General features: G+C 36.0%; 1 protein-coding gene across 4 annotated transcripts in view; it reads right to left on the bottom strand.

The window, feature by feature from the left end:
* Window positions 1-12,973, bottom strand: part of STXBP5 (syntaxin binding protein 5) — a 173,152-nt gene that overhangs the window by 147,052 nt on the left and 13,127 nt on the right. The gene's annotated exons all lie outside the window — the stretch shown is intronic.

Below are 12,973 nucleotides of genomic sequence, written 5' to 3'. Positions count from 1 at the left end.
AAACACTTATACAACTTACTATGTGTCAGACATTGTTACATGCTTTTTATTTTCATAAACTTGACATAAGAAATTAGCCATTTTAATATGCTGCTAATCTACTTTTCACTAGTTAATAAATATTAACTGAAAATAAAAATTTATACCTAAAACTAAGATATGATGGGATTTAATAAAACTGTAGCTCTCTTTATACAATGCCATATTCAGGTATATAGACTATTTCCTATATTCTATTAATACATGCCCCCTAGGGTTCTTAAGTAAAAATAATCACACTAAAAGTTAAATTCTTATTTTCTATGCACCTTTTCCTTCTGAGTTCTATAAGTTTTTCTAGGAGATATTTATTTTCCAGGGATTTTGTTCATTTTATTGCCAGCAATTAATTGTTCTAATATTTCATAAACTAATAGACTAATCATGCATGTTTAGCTTATACTACCCTACTCTTTAAACATCTTTAAACTTTTACCATCACCATCATCATCATCAGTATTAACAGTACTATTTTCACTACAGCAATTGCCCAAAAGCATCTACAGGAAGCTAGATTTCAATGGCTCTCCTGGCACGGTACCAAATCATACCTGTTTGGCCGAAGAAAGAAATACCTACATGTCTGTTCATCCATTTCTTTTGTCAGGATGACAGCACAGACTCTGCCTTTTTAGCTAGCAGAGTGAGTCTAATTCTAATCCATCCAGCTAAATTAGTCTTGCTGGCACCAATCAGCATATTCTAAAATTCTCATTTTACATGGAGTAAAACTTCTCCTATTATCAGATGAGAAGTTAATGAAAAATGTGAGCTATTATGAAAAATCATACAAATTCTATTTACCTGTCATATTTTTCAGAAATCATCTATAATTTTGCATATCTTGTGATATTATCCAAACACTTCTATATATATTTTTTAAGTGTTTAATGTTTCCTTGTTTTTGAGAGACAGGGTGTGAGCAGGAGAGGGGCAGAGAGAGAGGGAGACACAGAATCCAAAGCAGGCTCCAGGCTCTGAGCTGTCAGCACAGAGCCCGACGCGGGGCTCGAACTCACAAACCGCGAGATCATGACCTGAGCTGAAGTCAGACACTCAACTGACTGAGCCACCCAGGCGCCCCTAAAGTATTCTTTAACTGAATACTAGAGTTCAGAATTGTTTTTCTTAAATAAAACATAGCTATAACTACCCCGGTATAGGATTTGTAGTTTAATATTTTAAATGGAACTTTAAAGATACTGGCAATGCACTCTAAGTGTAGCATTCACATAGAATCTATTTCTTTTCTGATCATTTACTGTTATCTTATACACACAGCATCAGAGAAATTTTAGGTGACTGACCTTCATGAAGTCCAACCCTCTGGGGCACCTGGGTGACTCAGTTGGTTAAACAGCAGACTCTTGACTTTGGCTCAGGTCATGATGTCATGGTCTGTGGGATTGAGCCCCATGCCAGGCTCTGCACTGACAGCACGGAGTCAGCTTCAGATTCTCTCTCTCTCTCTCTCTCTGCCCCTCCCCTGCTCATGTTCTCTCTCTCTCTCTCAAATAAATAAACTTAAAAAAAAAAACCCTCCATTTTGTATTCACATTTCATCAGTTTATATATTCTTAAAGTGAACTAATTGCTTGATTATAACATCAAATATAACAGGCACAAACAGATGTGGGAATACACAGAACCGATTCTTGGTTAAGTAAAGCATAAGCAAGCAGCTCTGCTAATTAGGGCCCAATGGTTTGAAAACTTCAGCATGCTGTGAGCATCAATCAATATTTTATTCATAGAGACTGGAAAGTATCTGTAAGTCCAGGAAGTCGGTTACATGGAGGTCAAGAAAGGTTTGTTCTTACTCTATGTATGGCCAGAAAAACTGCACTTTTTTATGACATTAATATTAATATACTCACACCTAAGATGATAAATATACTTTAATAAACAAGAAGCACTATCTACTAAGTTTTAAGCTCTGTATCTTAAATACATAACTGTACTTAATCTTCACGGTAACTCTGAAAGGTAGTTATTATCCATATTTTACAAATGATAATTCTGAGGCTCAGATAAGTGCTTTTTCTCAAGGTTACTACTGATTTCTTTCCTTTTTCCTTTGGATAAGGTAGTACTATGCTGCAGCCAGCCCTGAAGGATCCTGATACTATAAAAGTCCCATGTGTTGGGGAAAAAATCCTAAGTCATTACTTCATTGTAACAAAAAGCTTAAAATAAAATTTTAAGGAATGGAAATTACTTACATATAATCAAAAAATATTGGTTTGAAAGACTAAGTTCCAAAGCAAGTAGTTCTCAATCCTGGCAGTGTGTCAGAATCACAGCTCTACTGCAAATTTACAAACCCAAATTGCCTGAGAAGTAGCCTAATTAGGTATCCTTTTTTGTTTTGTTGTTGTTGATGTGCCACAGGAACATCTGAGGCACACTGAGAATTAATTAAGACACCTACTTTCAAGTCGGTTCATATGCCGGCTCCACCAGTACTCGCTGTGACCTGAGAATTATCACAACGCTCCACTTTCTTATCTGTAAGATGCAGATACCTATCTAGCCTAGCTTGCAGAACTATGATGAGAATTAAAACCACTGAGAGTGTACTCCCCAAATGGTAGCCATTATCATTATTTAACTGGTATATTCACTACTTTAACAAAAATTAAAGATACCCTACAGTTGACATATCATAATGTAAGAAAAAAACAACTTTGACTATATTAGATTCCTAATATAGTTATACCTATGATTATAATGGTGTCTGCTCCTTTCTATATGCAGCAATCAATTATAAGACAAAGGCAAACTGTAAGGCTACATTGAGTATTTCTTGGTGTCAATATAGCTTACCTTATAATTCTGAACTCCAGTGTACTCTTTTTAAAATGGTCTTATCTTCCTATAATGGATACCTTTAGTCTCTTTTTTTTGTTGTTGTTGTTTTGTTTGTTTTTTTTACTGCTCGCCTATCAAGAGCTAGGGTATCTACCTAATCCTACTGTCATCTTTGTCTCTGGAGTAAACCAATTCATTTATATGGCCCATGACACAGGCCACAAACTGCGTGCACAACTACTTATGGGTTTTGTCCAAACAAGCACCATCATAACTCCTGAATAAGAGCTGCAGAAGACAAGACTAAATCAGGTTGAAATCAAAGTCTTTGAATTTAGGTATGAACCTCTAAGTAAGCAACAGGGAGAAAAGAAATACTTGATGAAAAAAAAAACAAAAACAAAACATGATGAAACTAGCAATTACTGAAGAATAATCAAAAAGAGGTAATTGGAAAGATAAACAGAAAAAAAGACCAAAACCAGTTAATGTTATATAACATTATATAATCAAATTCAAATTCAAAATAAACATTCATTCAATTGTCTAAATGGGTTTTTTTGTTTTGTATTTTGGAACAGGAGGAAGAAAGGAGGAATTAGGGAGCCTTTAAGTACATCATCACAGTAATTAACATTTATTAAACACTTAATATGTATCAAGTACTATATATGTATAAGCTTACAAGAGTACCTCTACTATAGGCTCTGTTGTTTACAAAAGAGGAAACTGAGATACAACAAGGTTACTTAAGGCCATCCAGCTACTTAATAAAGAAGCTGGGTTTGAACCCTGGCAAGCTAAATCCAGTAGCAACACACACATATATGCATACAAATATTTATATATAAATCACCAAGGCTTAATTCACCAAAAAAGAGCCAATTTTCACATATTAAACGAGGACTTTATCTCCATTTTGACCTTAATCAGTACTTTCTGTTAAGTTCTTCTTTCCAGCTTATCTTCTAACTCAAGCAAAGGACCCACTGGGCAAAGCATCCCATGATGGAACCAAAACTACCCCTCAAGCAACAGGGACTGCCCCAACACCAGCAAGAGCTCACAGAATTGACCCTGAGACAATGATCAACCTGACCTTTACTGCCCACCTGCGTGTACCCACTGAGGTTTGTCCCACATTTTCCTGAAGTATTTTAAGCACATTGAAGACAGTCTGAGACTCCAGCCTGCTGTATTCCCTGTGGTAGCCTCATGGAAATAAATTCCTTTCCTGTTTCACCTCCGCTCGTCTCTCTGCTTTGATTTTGTCAGAAGAGAGTGGTCGGACCTGGTCTGTCTGGGACTCCCAACAGCCAGGTGCTCTTGTATCCATGGGCCTTGGTTAGAATGTAAATGTCACTTCCCGACTTGCTTTCACTCATTTTAAAACCAGGGAATGAAAACAGAAGAAACATCTATAATATTTTTTACCTGAGTACAAAATAAAGTCAGACTGGTCTAAAACTATAAAATTAGACCAAATGCAACTTTTAGTAGCAAGTAAACATTATAAAGGCAACTGGGCAAAAGCAACACACCAATCAAAAAATGTTTTCCAGGGACAACCTGGGTGGCTCAGTCCTTTAAGCACCTGACTCTTGATTTACACTCAAGTCACCATCTCACTGTCCTGGGATTGAACCCTAGCGTGGGGCTCCGCACTGACAGCATGGAGATTGCTTGGGATTCTCTCTCTCCCTGTCTCTGTGCCTATCCCAAGCTCATGTACTTTCTCCCTCTCTCAAAATAATAAACACTAAAAAAATTTTTTTTCAGACTCATTCCTCATGTTAGTTCACGGTAACAAATACCTACTAATTTTAATAGTAGAACACTATAGCCAAGCAGAATTAGCAAAAAGCTGAGTTCTCTATTCTAATTATAGTCAAAATTTTGAGACTGCCTCCTTACAAATGTTTTCATGTGTAAAATGATCAGCCTACAAACATTTTAGAGACTGAAGCTACATGAGAGGAACTGTTCTTACCAAATTACGCAAGATATTAAAATGAGTAAACAACCCTATCCTTCAAAAGCCCATAGAATCACAGACTTGTATTAGTAGAATAAAAGACAAAAATCACATGATCATCTCAGTGGACACAGAAGAAGCCTTTAACTAAATCCATCCCCCTTTCATGATAAAACACTCAAGGAAAATGGAACTTCTTCAGCCTGACAAAGGGCATGTATGGAAAAACCCACAGCTCACATCATACTTAATGCTGAAAGATTAAAATGTATACTTTCCTGTTAAACTCAGGAAAAAGACAATGTCCACTAGTGCTCACCATTTCCATTCAACATATGCAGGATGTTCTGGCTGGGGAAAACAGGCAAGGAAAAGAAATACAAAGTGTCCAGACTGGAAAAGGAAGAAGTAAACTAAAACTATTCTACTCATAGAAGACATGATCTTGTATATGGAAAATTCTAAGGAATTCCCTAAAACAAACAAACAACAACAAAAAAACCAACTGAACAAATAAAGGTTGTGATTGCACAATACAAGACTACACAACACAAGATCAATATACAAAAATCAATTGTACTTCTATACATTGGCAATAAACAATCTGAGAAGTGAAATGAAGAAAACAATTCCATTTACAATATCTCAAAGAATAAAATACTTAGGAACAAATTTATTCAACAAAATGCAAGACTTGTACGCTGAAAGCTACAAAACATTGTTGAAACAAGAGCGAAGTGAAAAAAACATCCCATATTCATGGAACAGAATAATATTCACCAAACTGATCTATAAAATTAACACACTCTGTCAGAATCCTAGCTATTTGCAGAAATTGACAAGTTGAGCCTAAAATGAGATTAAAATTAATGTGGAAAGGGACCCAGAACAGCCAAAACAATCTTTAGAAAGAAGAACAAAGTTGGAATACTCACATTTCCCCAATTTCAAAACTTAATACAATATTATAGTAATCAAGACAGTGTGGTATTAGTATAATTAGCTACCGTATGGCTAGATCAATAGAATAAACAGACAACCGAGAAATAAACATTTATGATCAACTGACTTTGACAAGGATGTCAAGACAACTCAATAGAAAAAGAATACTCTTTTCAACAAATGGCCTTAGGACAACTGTATATTCACATGAAAAAAAATGTATTTGGACCCCTATCTCACACTCTATAAAAAATACTAGCTCAAAATGGAGACCTAAATGTAAGAGCTAACATTATAAAACACCTAAAAGAAAACACACATCTTTGTGACCTCAGATAAGGTTGTGGTTTCTTAGATACAATACCAAAAGCATAAGCCACAAAACAAAAAAATAGATAAACTGGACTTCATCAACATTAAAAACATTGTGTGTTTCAAAAGACATCGTCAAGACAATGAAAAAAAAAATCCACATAGGAGAATTTATAAATCACGTATCTGATTAAGGATTTAATATCCAGAATATAAAGGGCTTTTACAATTGAATAACAAAAAAAAAAAAAAAATCAAATTTAAAAATGGAAAAAGGAGGGGCTCCTGAGTGCCCCAGACAGCTGAACGTCCAACTCTTGGTTTCAGCTCAGGTCATGATCTCACAGTTCGTGGAGTCAGGCCTTGTGTCAGGCTCTGCACTGACAGTGCATATACCCTGCTTGGGATTCTCATCTTCCCTCTCTCTCTTTCTGCCACTCCCCTGCAAACACTCTCTCTCTCTCTCTTTCTCAAAATAAACCAACATTTAAAAAATAAAAAATGGAGAAAGGATATGAATAGACATTTCTGAAAAGAAGATACACAAAGAGCCAAAATATAAATAGATGCTCAACATCATTAGTCATTTGAGAAGTGTGAATCAAAGCCACAATAAAATACCGCTCCACCTCCTCTAATATGATTATAAAAGACAACTACAAGAGTTTGTGAGGACGTGGAGAAATGAGAATCCTTGATTACTATTGGTAGGACTACTGTTAGATGGTGCAACCAACTTTGGAAAATAATTGGCAATTCCTCTACGTTAAACACAGAGTTACCATAGGACTCTGCAATTCCACTCCTTCAGGAATATAAACGAGACAGATGAAAATATACATACACACAAGACTTCTACACAAATGTTCACAGCATTATTCCTAAGAGTCAAAAAAGAGGAAAATCCAAATGTCCATCAACTGATTATTAAATAATAAGCAGTGTATTTATACTATGAGATATTCAGCCATAAAAAGAAAGGAACCACTAATACATGCCACAATATGGATAGACCTCAGAAACATTATGCTAAGTAAAAGAAGCCAATCATAAAAGACTACATATTACATGATTCTATTTATATGATATGTCCAGAATAAATCCATAGAAATAGAGAGTAGGTGAGTGGTTGTGAAGGACTGGGTGAAGAGGGTAAGGCAGGACAACTGATACTAGGTATGGGGTTTCTTACTGGTGTAAAGAAAATGTTCTGAAGTTAAGAAATGCCAATGATTGCATACTCAGTGGATATAATGAGAAGTCCTGAACGATATACTTTAAAAGGGTGAATTATATGGTATGTAAAAATAACTCCATAAAGCTGTTATACAAAAAAACAATCAGCTTGTATGAATGATAAATGATAATACAAATAGGCAAAAACAAAAGACAGAATTTAAGGCAGGAAATGATTGCAATTATTAATGGAACAAGTTAAAACATTATACTCTTTTTTTTTAATGTTTTATTTATTTTTGAGACAGAGAGAGACAGAGCGTGAGCAGGGGAGTGGCAGAGAGAGAAGAGAGCAAGACACAGAACACAGGCTCCAGGCTCCGAGCTGTCAGCACAGAGGCCAATGCGGGGCCCGAACTCACAAACTGTGAGATCGTGACCTGAGCCGAAGTCAGTCGCTTAACCGACTGAGCCACCCAGGCGCCCCTAAAACATTATATTCTTAATGTTTTAAGAATCCAGTCTTCCCTTTAACTAGGATTTAAAAATATCTTTTAGGAGCAATGAATGAATGTCACTATTCAGCGACCTAACTGAAATGCAGCATAAAAAAAGGAAAAATAAAATCACACTACAGTTTAGCATTTTTGCAATTAAGCTCATTTCCTTCTGTCCTGCACTCAATTTTCAAACATTTTTATTTCGTTCAAGATTTAAACACAGAAAGTATTTAATGGATGAGAAACAACAAGAAAACCCTTTATAAGCTTTTAAAACTCCATGAATCTGTAAGGTCAGCTTATTCATTTTATCTTTTCGATCATTTGTGAGGCTGGTATCACCATCACAACAAAAATTTCTCTTACTTTAGTCTTCCTCCTGGGATTTCTACTGTGCTATCAGCAAAGCCGAATAAAAAAATAGTCAAAGAAGCAGGCAATGGGACCGTAGCCCGTGGTTAAATTCTTAGAGGACAGCTCCTAGGCAAGTTTTCACTGCTCTCACTATTGCTGTGTATTATACACATATTTTGACAACCTCTTCTTTTTATGAAGAATGTGTAAATACCAAGACTGGTATATAGTTAGTAAATTATTAAGATCTTTCAAGATTATATATCTTTTCAGAGAATCTGTTCATCAATTCCTGTCTTTGGGAAAAAAAAAAAAAAAGGAAAGAAAGTACTGGCATTATTCCAACCTCTACAGGAGTGACACATTCACTTTTCCAACCTATGACTGAAGACTGGAAAACATACAAAATGGCGGAAAACAACTGGAGAACTCTGATATGCTGTGCAGTTTCTGAAAATACATTTATATTCTGCAAAGTTTAAAGATGAGAATACGGATAATTAAACTTTCTATGAACCCTTAAGTGACTAATAAATTATCCTACAGTATTATACATTTAATTATATATTATTGTGTGAAGGTAACTTCCATTGAACACATATTCTGCTAACAAACCAAAAAGTCTTTAAAGTGTAAACTGTTCATCCCTGCCACAGTAAAATAAACCCAAGAGGATATTTTAATCCATCACAAACTCTGACGATTTCCACTAACCTTTGTTGCCATTTCTTTTAGCACATTCGTGTACTTTCAGCAAACAGAGTAATTCACGCCTCTAGTAAGCCTTCAAGGTGTTGCTACTCTCAACTGGCTTAACACTCTGAATAAAAGCTCAGTGGATGATTTTTATTTGTAATGGCTTAAGTCTTGAAGAAACTTAACCATAATGTGATTATAACAAAGTTAGAATCTAAACACCACCATAATGTAGTCAAAGAATATTGATGAAAGCATTCTAAAAATGAAGAGAAGGAGCTTTAACATCAGACCAACTCTACCAGGTAGTGTAAAAATAAACAACAATCACTTAGCAGCTGAGAGATTTCATTTCTTTGTTCCACACTGTTATGAGGAATGAATGAAAGTCAACAGATAAAAGCAGTACCTCATACGCGTATCCTCCTCAAAAAATGGAAATATGTCAGATGAGCTGTGATATATAAGGCAACCTATGTGTGCTAGTTTTCTCGTCAGTGAACGCCTCACCTGCCTCCTCCACCTGATCAGCGTGATAATCACCTGCAAGACTAAACTTTTTCAACTTCCTATTAAGATTACATGGACTTTTTTTACTGCTAGTCCCCACGTCCAGTGACATAAGGCTAGGATGGGGAAACACTGTAATTCAATCCTGCGACTCCAGTTCGTTCCCACCTTCATAAATGTGTCCTACCAGCTTCACAGCTCTGTCTCCAAAGGCAATGGTAGAGCAAAGTGTCAGCTTACACACACTGCCCAGAACATGTTTCTTATCTACCATCTGCCTCACTAAGAATAACGCTACCCTATCTGTCGACCATTTGGCCAGTATTTCTCAATTCTGGCTCTACATTATAAGCATCCACAGAGATTTCACATAAACATGCATAGATGTCAAGCCCCACGCCAGATTCACTCAATGAGAATATCTACAGAAGAAATCCAAGTAAATGTCTGGGCATTGTTTGTATATTTTATCTTTTTCAGCTCCACAAGATATTCTAACAGATAGCCATGGTTGAAAAAAAAAAAAACAACAACTAGAAAACCCTATGAGCATAAATAGAATTAAGCATTATCTTCCATAAAAATAAATTTATATATGAATGATTCAATAAGTAATTTCTCAGACTTCCTTTCTTCAAATGGAATAGTCATGAATCCCCTTAATATCTGATCAGAAGTATATTTTCCAAACTTCTAATAATTTGCTACTTTTATCTGAACTAGCTTCTAATCAACTTGATAGGAATGTGGTCAATGCAAGAACTTAGTATATCTTTACCAAAGTTTAACACAGTGAAGAACATTTCATTTTGTATTTTTTAGAACTATTAATGTATTTGCAGTACAAACAAAACCTTTGTCAAATAACAATTATTCACACTGTTATAGTAAAGTACCCCTATTCTTTACTTTCACCTACTTGACAAACATCAAATTTAAACCCTCTTTTAGAAGATCATGTATTTTTTCACCTATAAAAATTAATACAGACTTTCAGTTTCCGGTCCAACACGTAAGAAATTTGAAATCTGCCATTCCATCCTAACAACAAGGGAAAAGCTGAACAGACTAAAAATCAACAACTCTTCTTAGATCCCTAGGACAAGTGAGGTCACAGGGCAAAACGCTGCCCCCAAAACTGCAAAGACAGGCCAACACCATGAATCACAACTCACCAAAACGAACCAGCCAGTAAGACACCTCCACAGGAAACAGTGCCAGGGTAGGAAAATCCAAACTATAATCGATGAAATGCTGGGAGCTTAAAGTAGAGAAGTCTGAAAGTCACAAATCCCTGGGCACCCAGTCATGAAGGAAGTGGGGGGGATTCCTTATACTTTCGTGAGTTTTACCTCAAAGAGCTCCACCAAGTTCCCACAGCAAATATCTGAGAAAAAATCCCCTCCTGTTTCCAGCAATGGGTGGGGGAAAAGCAACCATTTTTTAAATACACCGGAGCAGTCTGTTCTTCACAAGATCTGCCCTCTGAAGATACAAACCAGAAGCCTAAACTGCTAGGGGTTTATCAGAACAGCGCTATGAACAATAGCCAAATTATGGAAAGAGCCCAAATGTCCATAGACTGACAAATGGATAAAGAAGATGTGGTGTGTGAGTGTGTGTGTGTGTGTATACAGGAATATCACTTGCGATCAAAAAGAATGAAATCTTGACATTTGCAACAATGTGGATGGAACTAGAAGGTATTAACGCTAAGTGAAATAAGTCAGTGAGAGAAAAACAAATATATGATTTCACTCATATGTGGAATTTAAGAAACACAACAGATAAACATAGGGGAAGGGAAGGAAAAATAAAATAAAAACAGAGAGGGAAGCAAACCATAAAAGACTCATAAATACAGAGAACAAACAGAGGGTTGCTGGAGGGGACGTGGACGGGGGATGGGCTAACTGGGTGATGGATATTAAGGAGGGCACTTGTTGGGATGAGCACTGGCTGTTATACGGAAGTGATGAATCACTGGATTCTACTCCTGAAACTCAATACTACACTGTATGTTAAGTAACTTGAATTTAAATTTTAAAAAATTAAATTAAAAAGAAAAAGAACTGAACTGACCAGGTAGAAGGGAAAGACCCAACTCGAACCCACTCTAGCCACCCTAACTTACCTGGGTCACCTGAGATTCACTTGTGAAGTCCACAATCCAGAAGCAGAGGCTCACTAAAAGACTAAGACCTTCACACCTTACCACCAAAAATGAATCTAGATATAGACCCCACACCCTTCGCAAAAATTAACTCAAAATGGATCACAGACCAAAATGCAAAACTATAAAACTCCCAGAAGATAACATATGAGAAAACTTAGGTGGTCCTGGGTATGACGATGACACTTTAGGTACCACGCCACAGGCACCATCTGTGAAAAAATAATTGATAAGCTGGATGTCTTTAAATTTCAAAACTTGTGCTCTGTAAAATACAAGGTCAAGACAATTAGAACATAAGCCATAAACTTGGAGAAAATATTTGCAAAAGACATCCAAAATATACAAAGGACTGTTATCCAAAATATACAAAGAACTCTTAAAACTTAACAATAAGAAAATGAACAACCCAATTGAAAAATGGGCCAAAGACCTTAATAGATACCTCACACAAAGACATATAGGTAGCAAATAAGTATATAAAAAGATGCTCCACATCATATGTAAGGAGAGAAATAACTGCAAACTAAAACAAGGATATACTGCTACAAACTTATCAAAACAGCCCAAATCTAGAATGACAACATCAAATGCTGGTAACAATGTAGATCAGCAGAACTCCTGTTCATTACTGGTCAGAGAACAAAATGGTATGGCTGTTTTAGATGACAGTTTGGTAGTTTCTTAGAATACCAAACATACTCTTACCATACGTACAATCTAGTAATGACGCTTGTTGGTATTTACCCAAGGGAGCTGAAAGCTTATAGCCACACAAAACCTGCATAAGGATATTTATAGCTGCTTTATTCACAACTACCAAACTTGGAAGGAGCCAATACGCCCTTTAGTAGGCGGAGAGCTAACTAAACTGTAGTACATCCAAACAATGGAGTATTATTCAGCGCTAAAGAAATGAACTATCAGCCATGAACAGACACAGAGGAAACTTAGATGTTAAAAGTGAAAGAAGCCAATCTGAAAAGGCTATACATACTATATGATTCCAACTATAGGGACATTCTGGAAAAGGCAAAATTATGGAGACAATAAAGAGATCACTGGTTTCTAGGAGTTAGGGGAGAGAGAGAGACGAATAGGTGGAGCACAGATTTTAGGCAATGAAACTACTCTGTACGATATTCAATGGTGGATACATGTCATGCATTTGCCAAAACCCATAGCATATACAACAAATAGCAAGAGTGAACCCTAATGTAAACTATGGACTTTGGATGATTATGTGTCTGTGTAGGCTCATCAATTGTAACAAATGTACCACTCTGGTGGGGGATGTGAATAATAAAGAAGGCTATGCTGAGTGCAGATAGGGATATGTGGGAAATCTCTATCACCTTCTGCTGAACCCAAAACCTGCTCAAAAAAGTCTATTAAATAATTAATATATTAACAAAACCCCAAAACTGTTAAAAAAATAGCCTATTAAAAATCAATGTATTAATAAATGAAGTTAGCCACATTCTC

The sequence above is a fragment of the Leopardus geoffroyi genome, chromosome B2 (genome assembly GCF_018350155.1).
Source record: "Leopardus geoffroyi isolate Oge1 chromosome B2, O.geoffroyi_Oge1_pat1.0, whole genome shotgun sequence".
NCBI classification, from domain to species: domain Eukaryota; kingdom Metazoa; phylum Chordata; class Mammalia; order Carnivora; family Felidae; genus Leopardus; species Leopardus geoffroyi.
This window is presented reverse-complemented; position numbering and strand designations above follow the sequence as displayed.